The sequence below is a fragment of the Macaca fascicularis genome, chromosome 9 (genome assembly GCF_037993035.2).
Source record: "Macaca fascicularis isolate 582-1 chromosome 9, T2T-MFA8v1.1".
Lineage (NCBI taxonomy): Eukaryota > Metazoa > Chordata > Mammalia > Primates > Cercopithecidae > Macaca > Macaca fascicularis.
The window spans coordinates 73,337,590-73,352,270 of record NC_088383.1 but is presented as its reverse complement, the minus strand read 5'-3'; the positions used below and the strand labels follow the sequence as shown (position 1 = coordinate 73,352,270).

Genomic DNA, 14,681 nt, shown 5'->3' with positions numbered 1-14,681 from the left:
ATAATGTTTCATTACATGGAGACTAATAGCTGTTATTTTGAAAGCCATAATATTTAATAAATAGGACAATAAACCTTTACTGACGGCATTTAGTTCATTTTCTTGCTTACTATCATCTTTATGAATGGATAATGTAATTTTTTTTTAATGTCACATTCTACTGTTAGAGGTTGGGAAGGAAAAAACTAATTAAATTTATTATAACACTTCTATGAAAACAGTTGGATTAATGTAAGGAGGCTACATTGAAAGCCACCTACATTGAGAACTTCAAAAAATTCTTCAAAAAACCATACCAAACAAAACAATGTTCCTTCCAGGTAAGGTATAGGAACTGACTATGGTGGAAGTCATGGGGTCTTTAGCTTGATCTACATAATGCTAATATTTTGTAAGAAAAAAATTCTGCTTACTGCCTAAATTTTGAAAAGGTACCCAAACACACCTACTGAAGGATGGACAATTATAGCCGTTGGTAAGGATGTGAAGAAACTGGAACCCTCATACATTGCTGATGGGAATGTAAAAGGTGCAGCCACTTTGGAAAACAGTTTGGTACTTGCTCAAAATGCTAAACACAGCTACCAAATGACCCAGCAATTTACTTCTAGGTATATATCCAAGAGAAATTAAATCTTATGTCCATACAATAACTTGTACAGAATTTTTTATGGCATCATTACATATAATAGCCAAAAAGTAGAAATAACCCAAATATCAATTTATCAATGGACACATAAAATATGGTATATCTATAAACTGGAATATTATTGTGTCACAAAAAGGAATAAAGGTACTGGTGAGGCACAGTGGCTCATGCCTGTAATCCCAGCACTTTGGGAGGCTGAGGTGGAAAGGTCACTTGAGGCCAGGAGTTTGAGACCAGCCTGGGCAACACAGTGAGACCTCAACTCTACAAAACATTTTAAAAATTAGCTGGGCATGGTGGTATGCACCTGTAGTTCCAGCTACTCTGGCAGCTGAGGCAAGAGAGCCGCTTGAGCATAGAAGTTTGAGGCTGCAGTGAATTATGATCACACCTCTGCACTCCAACCTGGGCAACACAGTGAGACCCTGTCTCTACATACCTGGATGGAACATCATATTAGGTCAAGCCAGATAAAAAGGCCACATGTTATATAATGCCACTTCTATGAAATATACAGAAGAGGCAAATCCATAGATAATAGAAAATAGATTACTGGTTGCCAGGGGATGGGGCTGGGGGGAATGGGAAATGACTCCTAATGGGTACAGGGATTTTTGACAAAAATGTTCTGGAATTAGACATTGGTTATAGTTGCACAAGGCTAAAAACCACTGAAATGCATACTTTAAAAGCGTGGATTTTATGATATGGGAACTACATCTCAATTTTAAATGGTACCTCCAAATTCAACTATATCCCTTTTTCACATATGCTTTTAACCAGTCAATCAGTCCTTCGCTTTCTTCACTTCTCCTCTCACTGAGCTTTGATTCCATAGCTCATCATTTATAACAACATTCTTTCTAAATGCCTAAACTCAACTGTCTGGCAAAAACAATCCTGGATAAATCTCTTTTCTCCAAGCTTATATCTGTGTCACCAAACCCTACTGGAGAAAGTCATGAAATAGGGCAGATATGTCCCACTAAAAATTCACGAATACCACCTTCAAATGGGCTCTTCACTTTTACTTCCTCTTCCACTCTGTACCCTAACTCACTTCAGCCTCTCCCGTCACTCAGTAGATAATGTATCTCCTACTTCAGAGGAAATAAACACCTTTACAATTAAAAATTATTTCTCCAACTCTGTATATCCCTCCAGTTACCAATCTTTCTTTTCCCTCTTCAAGCTAACTTTGTCAGATTCCTAATCTCTGAACTCACTGTACTCTAGCTTTAGTCACTTATATCACTCCCTCAAAATTGCTCTTGCTAATGTTACCCATAGCCCTATTGTGCTTCTCAATCTAATGACATTTTTTCAATTCTCATTGTATTTGTTCCTTTGGTAACATTTGTGACAACACTCATCCTTTTGGAAACTCTCTCAAACACTCATTCTCCAGGCATTCCTCCAGTGTCTCAGGCTGGTTTGTCTTGGTCTCCTAATTTACAGCCTCCAACACTATATTGTGCCTCCCTCTCAGGACCGCAGCAACATTTCCTCAAGAATGTATTTCCTCTAGCCCTAAGGCTAGCGAGTATGCTCTTCTCTCTGCCCAGAATATTCTTTTTCATTTTTGCAAAATTAAGACTTTGGATATCACCTTAGTTACCACTTGTTTAGAGGAGCTTTCCTTTACTTCTCCCCCGCTGCCAGACGAAGCCAAAGCTTCCAGAGGCAGACAAAGGAAGCGAGCAAGCGTGAGAGAGCGAGCAAAAGACAGTGTGTGCGCGTTTCTTTAACAAGAGGAAGACATGGAGAAGAAAGAAGTTTTTACTAATCCAACATGAAACTAACACGACAAACAGGGTGGATTCTTAGATGAATCTAAGGTTTATCCCATATTACTAAAATTACTTGCTTGGTGATCTCTTGCAAATTTTTTGGGACTGGCTGAGTATTACAGAATTCCTCAGTGTAGCAAAAATGGGACGAATCAGTGTTACTGTTGTAAAGAATACAGCTGCTTAAGTATATTAAGAATTTTTGGCCGGGCACGGTGGCTCAAGCCTGTAATCCCAGCACTTTGGGAGGCCGAGACGGGCGGATCACGAGGTCAGGAGATCGAGACCATCCTGGCTAACACGGTGAAACCCCGTCTCTATTAAGAAATACAAAAAACTAGCTGGGCGAGGTGGCGGGCGCCTGTAGTCCCAGCTACTCGGGAGGCTGAGGCCGGAGAATGGCGTAAACCCGGGAGGCGGAGCTTGCAGTGAGCTGAGATCCGGCCACTGCACTCCAGCCTGCGTGACAGAGCGAGACTCCGTCTCAAAAAAAAAAAAAAAAAAAAAAAAAAAAAAAAAAAAGAATTTTTTTCTTCTAATTCTGCCCCAAGTTCCTGGTAGCACTAATCTAGTGTATGTCAATGTACCTGTCTTTCCTGCCTGGCACTATTTGATGGATGTCTGAACTTTATAAGGAACCAACCAACTACTGACTTGATTTTTACAGGTAATTGCAATGCTAAATTGGCAAGTATTCTAATAAAGCTTCGAACTAAATGCCTCATGAACAAATTGTTCCTATTCCGTCCTAGAACCTATCACCCACAGAGAACCTGTCTTCTGATATCTTCAACTTCCCTCCCTGCTACCAACAACTTTTAAATATCTAGTCTTACCATTTCCTCTTGTACTTTGGTGGAATCATCGTCCTTCAGCCTTATAGAGGCAGACTTTCTATCTAGGCTTTTGATACTATCCTTTCTAACTCTAGATGCCTTACTCCAGCAGTTATTGCCTCCCTTTTATCTTTAATCTCCTCCTTGTCAATGCTTGCTTATTGAAGTCTCCTGCTACCAAAAAAAAATACCTTCACTTTAGCCATTCTAGCAAATTACCACTCCGGTCTTTCACTTTACTCCTTTAAAACTGCAAAAGCAAGAAATGCTTATTACATTCCACAAATGGTCATGGGACACTGGTTATCTACACACAAAGAAAGAAGCTGGACTTCTGCTTCACATTATATTAAAAAGAATTACTCAAGATGGATCAAAGACCTAAATGTAAAAGCTAAAATTATAAAAACTGTGGGAAGAAAACACAGGAGCAATCTTTGTGACGTTGGACTAAGCAATGGTTTAGCTATGACATTAAAAGTACAGGCAACAAAAGGAATAAACAGGACATTATCCAAATAAAAACCTTTTGTGCTTCAAAGAATAACATCAGGAAAGTTAAACAGGATGGGCATGGTGGCTCAAATCTGTAATCCCAGCACTTTGGAAAGCCGAGGCAGGAAAATCGCTTGAGTTCAAGACCAGTCTGGGCAATCTAGCAAGACCCTGTCTCCACAAACAAAGTTTAAAAATTAGCCAGGCATGGTAGTGTGTGCCTGTAGTCCTAGCTACTCATGATGCTGAAGCGGAAGGATTACTTAAGCCCAGGAGTTCAAGGATGCAGGGAGCACAATCACACCACTGCACTCCAGCCTGGGCCCCAGAATGAGAACCTGTCTCTAAAAAAATAAAAATAAAAGTTTGTGGTAAAATATATGTAACATAAAATTAGCCATTTAGACTATTTTTTAAATTATGGTAAATATATATAATAGAAATTTTACCATTTTAATTATTTTAAGTGTACAATTCACTGGTGTTAAGTACATTTACAATACCTTGCAACCATCAGCACTATCCATTTTCAGAACTTTTTCATCAAAACCAAATAGAAAACTGTACCCATTGAATAACAACTCCCATCTCTCCCTCCCCAAAACCCCTGGTAACCCTCTATTCTACGTTCCGTCTGTATGGATTTGCCTATTCTAGATATCTCCTATAATAAGAATCATACAATGTTTGTCAATTCTAGCTTATTTCACTTAACATGTGCTTTCTTTTTTTTCTTTTTTCTTTTTTGGAGACAGGGTCTCACTCCAGTTGCCCAGGCTGGAGTGCAGTGATGCAATCTTGGCTCACTGTAGCCTCAACCTTCCAGGCTCAGATGACTCTTCCACCTCAGCCTCCCAAGTAGCTGGGACTATAGGCGTGCACCACCAAAATTTTTTGTATTTTTAGTAGAGACAGGGTTTCATCATGGTGACCAGGCTGGTGTCAAACTCCTGGACTAAGGCAATCTGCTTGCCTCAGCCTCCCAAAGTGCTGAGATTACAGGTGTGAGCCACCACACCCAGCCAACATGATTTTTTCAAGGTTCATCCATGTTATAAGCAGGGTATCAGAATTTCGTTTCCTTTTTTAAGGCTGAATAATATTCTGCTATCTATATATACCACATGTTTATCCATTCATTTGTTGATAGACATTTGGGTTGCTTCTAACTTTGGGCTATAGTGAATAAATGCTGTTATGAAGATTGGTGTGTATCTGACTCTTTGCTTTAAATTCTTCTGGGTATGTACCTAGAAATAGAATTGCTGGATCACGTGGTAACCCTAAACTTTTTGAGGAGCTGGCAGATTATATTCCACAGCAGTGACACCACTTTATATTCCCATTCCTCACTGCCTTTTAAACTACTGCTTTTAGGAAAAAAAAAAAAAAAAATCTAATAACCTCCCAGCACTTTGGGAAGCCAAGGCAGGAGGATCGCTTGAGAACAGGAATTCAAGACCAGTCTGGGAAACATAGTGAGACCCTGTCTTTACAAAAAAATAAAAATAAAAAATGAACAAAGTGTGGTGGCACATGCCTATAGTTTCAGCTACTTAAAGGCTGAGGCAGGAAGATTGCTTGAGCCCAGGAGTTCGAGGTTGCTATGCCCATACCACTACACTCCAGCCTTGGCAACAGAATGAGACCTCATCTCTTAAAAAAACAATGGAACAACAACACAAACCTTTAATTCCAGGAGTGGCCATGAAAGTCTACCAATTAAGTACTGGTTAAATAATAGGTTATTTCTAATTTTTCTCTATTATAAACAATATTGTAACAAAAATGCTGTGTCTATATCTTTGCACACTTGTGGGAGTATCTCTGTAGGATAAATTCCTAGATGTGGAATTGCCAAATGACTTTTACATTTTGATAAATGTCAAACTTCCCTCCAAAACAGTTGCAATGATTTACACCTACCCATTTCATAAAACCCTTGCCAGTTTCAATCCTTGTATTCTTTGACAATCTTAGCAAGGCAAAAATATTTTAATGGTTTAAATTTTTTAAGTTTTTATTTGCACTTCTTGTTATATCATAACATATCTCGGCCAGGCGCAGTGGCTCACGCCTGTAATCCCAGCACTTTGGGAGGCTGAGGCGGGTGGATCTCTTGAGGTCAGGAGTTCGAGACCAGCCTGACCAATATGGTGAAATCCTATCTCTACTAAAAATACAAAATTAGCTAGGTGTGATGGTGCACGCCTGTAACCACAACTACTTGGGAGCCTGAGGCAGGAGAATTGCTTGAACCCGGAGGCGGAGGTTGCAGTGAGCCGAGAGCACGCCACTGCACTTGAGTCTGGGCAACAAGAGCAAAACTCCATCTCAAAAAAAAAAAAAAAAAAAAAAAAAAAACCTCAATGAAGGGTTTGAGTCTTAGCAGTTAAAGCCAATGTTGATTGTAGGTTAAAAAACAAAAAACTGTCAACCTGTCATCTTAATTGTAGTTCTGTTGTAATCACTACAGAGGAAAATGAATTCTTGATGCATGGGAAGTTATTTAATTTGGCTTTCATGTAAAATCCCCTCCAAAACATAGTAACACTCCCTTTTTTTTGAGATGGGGTCTGGTTCTGTCACCCAGGCTAAAGAGCAGTGACCCTATCTTGGCTCACCTTCCACCTCCAGGGCTCAAGCAATCCTCCCACCTCAGGCCTCCCGAGTAACTGGAACTACAGGCATGCACCACCATGCCCGGCTAATTTTTGTATTTTTTGTAGAGATGAGGTTTCACCATATTGCCCAGGCTGGTCTCAAACTCCTGAGCTCAAGCAATCTACCTGCCTTGACCTCCCAAAGTACTAGAATTACAGGTGTGAGCCATCACACCTTGCCCAAAATATATTAAGACTTTCCTTAGTTTAAGAACTATCTTCGGCCGGGCACGGTGGCTCAAGCCTGTAATTCCAGCACTTTGGGAGGCCAAGACGGGCGGATCACGAGGTCAGGAGATCGAGACCATCCTGGCTAACACGGTGAAACCCCGTCTCTACTAAAAAAAATACAAAAAAACTAGCCGGGCGAGGTGGCAGGCGCCTGTAGTCCCAGCTACTTGGGAGGCTGAAGCAGGAGAATGGCGTGAACCCGGGAGGCGGAGCTTGCAGTGAGCTGAGATCCGGCCACTGCACTCCAGCCTGGGCGACAAGCGAGACTCCGTCTCAAAAAAAAAAAGAAAAAAAAAAAAAAAGAACTATTTCAAGTTATTCATCTGGATCCCATCCTTAACAAACCATTACTGCTAATCTGTCTTCATTATTATAGACATATCAGGTTATCTAAAAACTCAGCTCTGAATTTACATTGTAACATTTACATTGTAACAAAAATTCAGTGGAGATCATTATACTGTAATGTATTTTAACTGTCCATTCTTCTAGGACCTGGAAGTCTTACTCCTGTGTTAGATTAAATCTTAAGAAATCCAGAGGTTTTTCTTTCTAGTACTCAGTGCTTTAAAACCATTTGAAGATCATTTATCTTTCATATAACTGTAATTGAAAATGTCAACTAATTATACAGTGTTTTTCCCCATAAAACACAATTTAGTGCCAGGAGAAAAAAGAACTATTTCTTCAGATAACTTTATATGTGTCCTTTTTTTTCCATTAAAAATTAGATAGCCCAAAGTATCTTCCTTTTGGCTTTAATGACAGGACCTGAGGCCAAAGCTGCACGTTCAATTAGAGTAACATTTCTATGCTTTTTTCCTTTCTATTGAGTTTCTGCTGTAAAAAAAAAAAAAAAAAACTTTATGCTTTTGTAAAATATCACTAGAATGCACACAGTAAGGGAGCAACATTCTTACACAGCAAGACTACACTTCTAATATGTGAGTAAGGAAGGCACACTGAAGTAGACAAGACCGTTTTGGAGGTTTTGGAGATTGTTACAAAACCTCCAAAGAAAAATGTCAGTAATATAATTTGAACATGATCACTACCCTTCTTCTTCTAACCCGACACATCCATAAAAATATTCTATGATTAGCTAATCTAAAACCACTATATTTTATTTTTTTTACAAAGGCAAAAGATAAGTCACACCCTAAAATGCCAGTAACAGAGTACAAAATTTCCAATAATTCTTCTCTAGGTGCTTGGTTAACAAAAGCTAATAATCTAGACTGGGAATTCATGCAGTCCCTTTGCTTCTTAGTGGGAAAATTATACAATAACACTGTACATCCACCCATTTCAGTTATCTCAGTCTGAGTACCACAGTTCAACCCATTAGAGGGCAGTGTTGTTAAAAGTTATGCCGTTTAAAAAAAAAAAAGCTGAATAACTCAAAACTTTTTGTATTTGTTTATATATATAATACTCTAACACTAATTTGCTCCTTAGTAACGAGGTAAACAAAATCATAAGCCAAAATATCATATTTATGATATATTTAAGCCAGGCATGGTGGCTCATGCCTGTAATCCTAGCACTTTGGGAGGCCAAGGTGAGAGGATCACTTGAGCCCAGCCAGGAATTCAAAACCAGCCTGGGCAACAAAGCAAAACCACATCTCTACAAAAATACAAAAATTAGCTGGACATGGTGGTGTGCACCTGTAGCCCCAGCTACTCAGGAGGCTGAGGTGGGAGGATTGCTTGAGCCCAGGAGGTGGCGGCTGTAGTGAGTCATGATTGTGCCACTGCACTCCAGCCTAGGTGACAGAGTGAGACCCTGTCTCCGAAAGAAAATAAAGTAAAATTATTTTTTATGTTACATTTATGATATCATAAATACCATATTGTAGGAAATAATTACTTCAGAGAAAAAAAATGAAAATCACTTCCCCACCAGAATCAAAAAAGTTTTTCTACCACTCTAAACAGATTATTGTTTATTTGCATAGGTTATTTATATTACTTTAACTAGACTTTATGAGTTCACTTAACTATCTTTTCAGGGCACAAAACTGAATGTTTACATTTCAAAAACTTCAAATTCCATTTCTCTGCTCTAGTCAAAATTATTAGCTTTTCCATTTACAAGCTGTAGTAAATTCTTAGAGTTTTTGTTTTTTAATACCGGAAGACAGAGATGACTTGCCAAAAGTTAACAGATGGTCAGTAACATAAGTAAAGCCTTTTTTGGCTGGATACAATGACTCGCGCCTGTAATACCAATACTCTGGGAGGCTGATGTGGGAGGATCACTTGAGCCCAGGAGTTTGAGAACAGCCTAGGCAATATAGTAAAACCCTGTCTCTACAAAAAAAAATTTAAAAATTATCCAAGCATGGTAGTGTGCACCTGTATTCCCAGCTACTCAGGAGGCTGAGGTGGGAAGATCACTTCTGCCCAGGAGTTGGAGGGAGCAGTGAGCTATTATCATGCCACTGGACTTAGGCCCAGATGACAGAGCGAGACCCTGCCTCTATTTAAAAAAAAAAAAAAAAAAAAAAAAAAAAAAAAAAAAGCGTTTTGTTTTATGGGGTTTTTTGTTTGTGTTTTGAGATGGAGTCTCGCTCTGTTGCCCCGGCTGGCGTGCAGTGGCACAATCTCAGCTCACTGCAAGCTCCACCTCCTGGGTTCATGCCGTACTCCTGCTTCAGCCTCCCGAGTAGCTGGGACCACAGGCACCCACCACCACACCTGGCTAATTTTTTGTATTTTTAGTAGAGACGGGGTTTCACTGTGTTAGCCAGAATGGTCTCGATCTCCTGACCTCGTGATCTGCCCACCTCGGCCTCCCAAAGTGCTGGGATTACAGGCGTGAGCCACCGTGCCTGGCCTGTTTTATGTTTTTTAAATAGCAAAGGAGTTCCAAAAATATCTTGCCAAAAAAATTCTATTTGCTAAAATGCTGGAACAAATTATTACTTCCACTGAAGGTGATGTCATCGCTTAGACAGTTCTCTAAATACAGATATTTGAAATTCCTTTCTAAATCATTCAAAATACAGATGTTCCCAGGCTACAAGGGATTAAACTGACTGACATCAGAACACAAATTTTCTTCCATTTGGCAACTGAGATACCTTTTTTCCTTTTTTTGAGACAGAGTTTTGCTCTGTCACCCAAGCTGGAGTGCAGTGGTGCAATCTCAGCTCACTGCAATCTCTGCTTCCCAGGCTCCAGTGATCTTCCCATCTAAGCCTCCTGGGTAGCTGGGACTACAGACATGCAGCACCACTCTCGGCTAATTTTTTTCTTTTTAATTTTTTGTAAATAAAGACAAGGTCTAGCTATACTGTTCAGACTGGTCTCAAGCTCCTGGGCTCAAACCATCCTCTCACCTCAGCCTCCCAAAGTGCTGATATTACAGGCATGAGCCACCATGCCTGGCCTTCTAATGCTAGTAGCTAAATACCTTCTGCTGTGATTTATAATATGTAAGAATGGTTGTACCTTTCTCAAAAATTCAATAAAACTGCTTGAGCCACAAAACTAGAATATTTAAAAAATAGGTTTGAAATGTTTAGAAATATTTATTATTATTATTATTATTTTTTTTAAGTGTATAGATCACTTTCCTACAGTGATTTATTTTGACTTATTGGCAACAGTCCATTGACTGTGGGCTGGATATTTCTTCAAAAGGGCCATTGTATATATAGAAAATTTCCAAAAAACAGTCTCCCAAAACATTGAATTCATGAAATTTTTTTTTTTTTTGAGAGGGAGTCTCACTCTGTCGCCAGGCTGGAGTGCAGTGGCACGATCTTGGCTTACTGCAATCTCTTCTCCCGGGTTCAAGCCATTCTCCTGCCTCAGCCTCTTGAGTAGCTGGGATTACAGGTGCGCCACCACACCCAGCAAATTTTTGTATTTTTAGTAGAGATGGGGTTTTACCATGTTTGCCAGGATGGTCTTGATCTCCTGACCTCGTGATCCACCTACCTTGGCCTCCCAAAGTGCTGGGATTACAGGTATGAGCCACCACTCCCAGCTGTAATTTTGTTTTATATGCTTCCTAGAAGCATGCAAATCTAGAGAATTTAGCTATTTACAAACTTTATGACAAAAAATGTGTAAAACCATGCAATAATCTGATAAAATCTGTAACCATTTATTTTTTATTTTTTTAAAGGGATTTTTGTAGATATGAATTAGGTTCTGTAACAGAATGGCAAATTAGCTTAATGTAAAAATCGGGTTAATTACAATGTTCAGAAGCACTGTAAGTCACATATCAAAACATGTCTATGCAAATTAGTTTCTGCAAATCCTTACTATTAGTGTTCCTTAAGGATAATTGCTCCTGTGATTAAAATGAAAGCATATTATGGCAAATTTAAATTTTCTTCATGTCTTCTAATGGGGTTCAGGACACTCTACCCTAAAATACGGCACTGTATCATTTGAGCAGAAGCAGAAGGTCTCTCTGACCTTCTCCTATTCTTTTCCCCTTAAGCAGACCACAAAAGAATTCTCTGGGCTGGGCGTGGTGGCTCACACCTGTAATCCCATCACTTTGGGAGGCTGAGGTGGGTGGATCATGAGGTCAGGAGATTGAGACCATCCTGGCTAACATGGTGAAACCCATCTCTACTAAAAATACAAAAAATTAGCCAGGCAGCGGCGGGCGCCTGTAGTCCCAGCTACTCGGGAGGCTGAGGCAGGAGAATGGCGTGAACCCGAGAGGTGGAGCTTGCAGTGAGCCAAGATCGCGCCACTGCACTCCAGCCTGGGAGACAGAGTGAGACTCCGTCTCAAAAAAAAAAAAAAAAGAATTATCTGACTTTCCTCTCGAGCAGTATAAGACTTTCAATCCAGAAGTATCCTCTCTCCACCTGGAGGAAAGGAACATCCTTATCCTGAGACACAGAGATACCAAGAAGTATCTGAACAAACAGGCTTTGCTAATTTCCCCCTAGTTTATTACCATTAGATCATATCCTCTTTGTTCGTCATACTTCTGCATGACTATCCACTCATCAAACCTAGCATAAAAATACACAGGTTTCCTCCTCTGGGGAGAGGGCATAGCTAAACAGAAAGCAGCAGAAACCTTGGCAGAGGTAAATGCCCCTGTCTGACAGCTTTGAAGAGAGCAGTGGATCTCCCAGCACAGAGGTTGAGATCTGACAACGGACAGACTGCCTGCTCAAGTGAGTCCCTGACCCCTGAGTAGCCTGAGAGACAACCCCTACTAGGTGCAGACCGACACCTCACACCTCACACAGTGGGGTACACCCCTGAGACGAAGCTTCCAGAGCGAGAATCAGACAGCAACACTCGCTGTTCCGCAATATTCTATCTTCTGCAGCCTCCACTGCTGATACCCAGGCAAACAGGGTCTGGAGTGGACCTCAAGCAAACTCCAACAGACCTAAAGCTGAGGGTCCTGACTGTTAGAAGGAAAACTAACAAACAGAAAGGACACCCACACCAAAACCCCGTCAGTACGACACCATCATCAAAGACGAAAGGCAGATAAACCACAAAGATGGGGAAAAAGCAGTGTAGAAAAGCTGGAAATTCAAAAAATCAGAGTGCCTCTCCCCCTCCAAAGGAACACAGCTCATCACCAGCAAGAGAACAAAGCCGGACGGAGAATGACTTTGACAAGTCAAGAGAAGCAGGCGTCAGTCGATCAAACTTCTCAGAGCTAAAAGAGGAACTACGTAATCAGCACAAAGAAACTAAAAACCTTGAAACAAGATTTGACCAATGGCTAACTAGAATAACCAATGTAGAGAAGTCCTTAAAAGAACTGACAGAGATGAAAACCGTAACATGAGAACTACGTGACAAAAGCACAAGCTTCAGTAACCGACTCGATCAACTGGAAGAAAGAGTATCAGCGACTGAAGATCAAATGAATGAAATAAAGCAAGAAGAGAAGTGTAGAGAAAAAAGAGTAAAAAGAAATGAACAAAGCCTCCAAGAAATATGGGATTATGTGAAAAGACCAAATCTACGTCTGATTGGAGTGCCTGAAAGTGACAGGGAAAATGGAACCAAGTTGGAAAACACTCTGCAGGATGTCATCCAGGAGAACTTCCCTAACCTTGTAAGGCAGGCCAACATTCAAATTCAGGAAATACAGAGACCACCACAAAGATATTCCTTGAGAAGAGCAACTCCAAGACACATAATTGTCAGATTCACCAAAGTTGAAATGAAGGAAAAACTGTTAAGGGCAGCCAGAGACAAAAGTCAGGTTACACCCAAAGGGAAGCCCATCAGACTAACAGCAGATCTCTCGGCAGAAACTCTACAAGCCAGAAGAGAGTGGAAGCCAATATTCAACATTCTTAAAGAAAAGAATTTTCAACCCAGAATTTTATATCCAGCCAAACTAAGTTTCATAAGTGAAGGAGAAATAAAATCCTTTACAGACAAGCAAATGCCTAGAGATTTTGTCACCACCAGGCCTGCCCTACAAGAGATCCTGAAAGAAGCACTAAACATGGAAAGGAACAACAGGTACCAGCCATTGCAAAAACATGTCAAAATGTAAAGTCCATCGATGCTAGGAAGAAACTGCATCAACTAGCGAGCAAAATAACCAGCTAATATCATAATGACAGGATCAAGTTCACACATAACAATATTAACCTTAAATGTAAATGGACTAAATGGTCCAATTAAAAGACACAGACTGGCAAACTGGATAGAGTCAAGACCCATCAGTTTGCTGTATTCAGGAGACCCATCTCACATGCAGAGACACAGATAGGCTCATAATGAAGGGATGGAGGAAGATCTACTAAGCAAACGGAAAAACAAAAAAAAGCAGGGGTTGCAATTCTAGTCTCTGATAAAACAGACTCTAAACCATCAAAGATCAAAAGAGACAAGGCCATTACATAATGGTAAAAGGATCAATTCAACAAGAAGATCTAACTATCCTAAATATATATGCACCCAATACAGGGGCACCCAGATTCATAAAGCAAGTCCTTAGAGACCTACAAAGAGACCTAGACTCCCACACAATAATAATGGGAGACTTTAACACCCCACTGTCAATATTAGACAGATCAACGAGACAGAAAGTTAACAAGGATATCCAGGAATTGAACTCAACTCTGCACCAAGCGGACCTAATAGACATCTACAGAACTCTCCACCCCAAATCAACAGAATATACATTCTTCTCGGCACCACATCACTTATTCCAAAATTGACCACATAGTTGAAAGTAAAGCACTCCTCAGCAAATGTAAAAGAACAGAAATTATAACAAACTGTCTCTCAGACCACAGTGCAATCAAACTAGAACTCAGGACTAAGAAACTCAATCAAAACCACTCAACTACATGGAAACTGAACAACCTGCTCCTGAATGACTACTGGGTACATAACAAAATGAAGGCAGAAATAAAGATGTTCTTTGAAACCAATGAGAACAAAAATACAATATACCAGAATCTCTGGGACACATTTAAAGCAGTGTGTAGAGGGAAATTTATAGCACTAAATGCCCACAAGAGAAAGCAGGAAAGATCTAAAATGGACACCCTAACATCACAATTAAAAGAACTAGAGAGGCAAGAGCAAACACATTCAAAAGCTAGCAGAAAGCAAGAAATAACAAAGATCAGAGCAGAACTGAAGGAGATAGAGACACAAAAAAAAAAACCCTCCAAAAAATCAATGAATCCAGGAGCCGGTTTTTTGTAAAGATCAACAAAATTGATAGACCGCTAGCAAGACTAATAAAGAAGAAAAGAGAGAAGAATCAAATAGACACAATAAAAAACGATAAAGGGGATATCACCACCGACCCCACAGAAATACAAACTACCATCAGAGAATACTATAAACATCTCTACGCAAATAAACTAGAAAATCTAGAAGAAATGGATAATTTACTGGACACTTACACTCTCCCAAGACTAAACCAGGAAGAAGCTGAATCCCTGAATAGACCAATAGCAGGCTCTGAAATTCAGGCAATAATTAATAGCCTACCAACAAAAAAAAGTCCAGGAGCAGATGGATTCACAGCCGAATTC

General features: G+C 40.0%; 1 protein-coding gene across 9 annotated transcripts in view; it reads right to left on the bottom strand.

Moving 5' to 3' along the window:
- P4HA1 (prolyl 4-hydroxylase subunit alpha 1) overlaps window positions 1-14,681 on the bottom strand; it is an 86,828-nt gene that overhangs the window by 20,826 nt on the left and 51,321 nt on the right. The window lies entirely within an intron of this gene.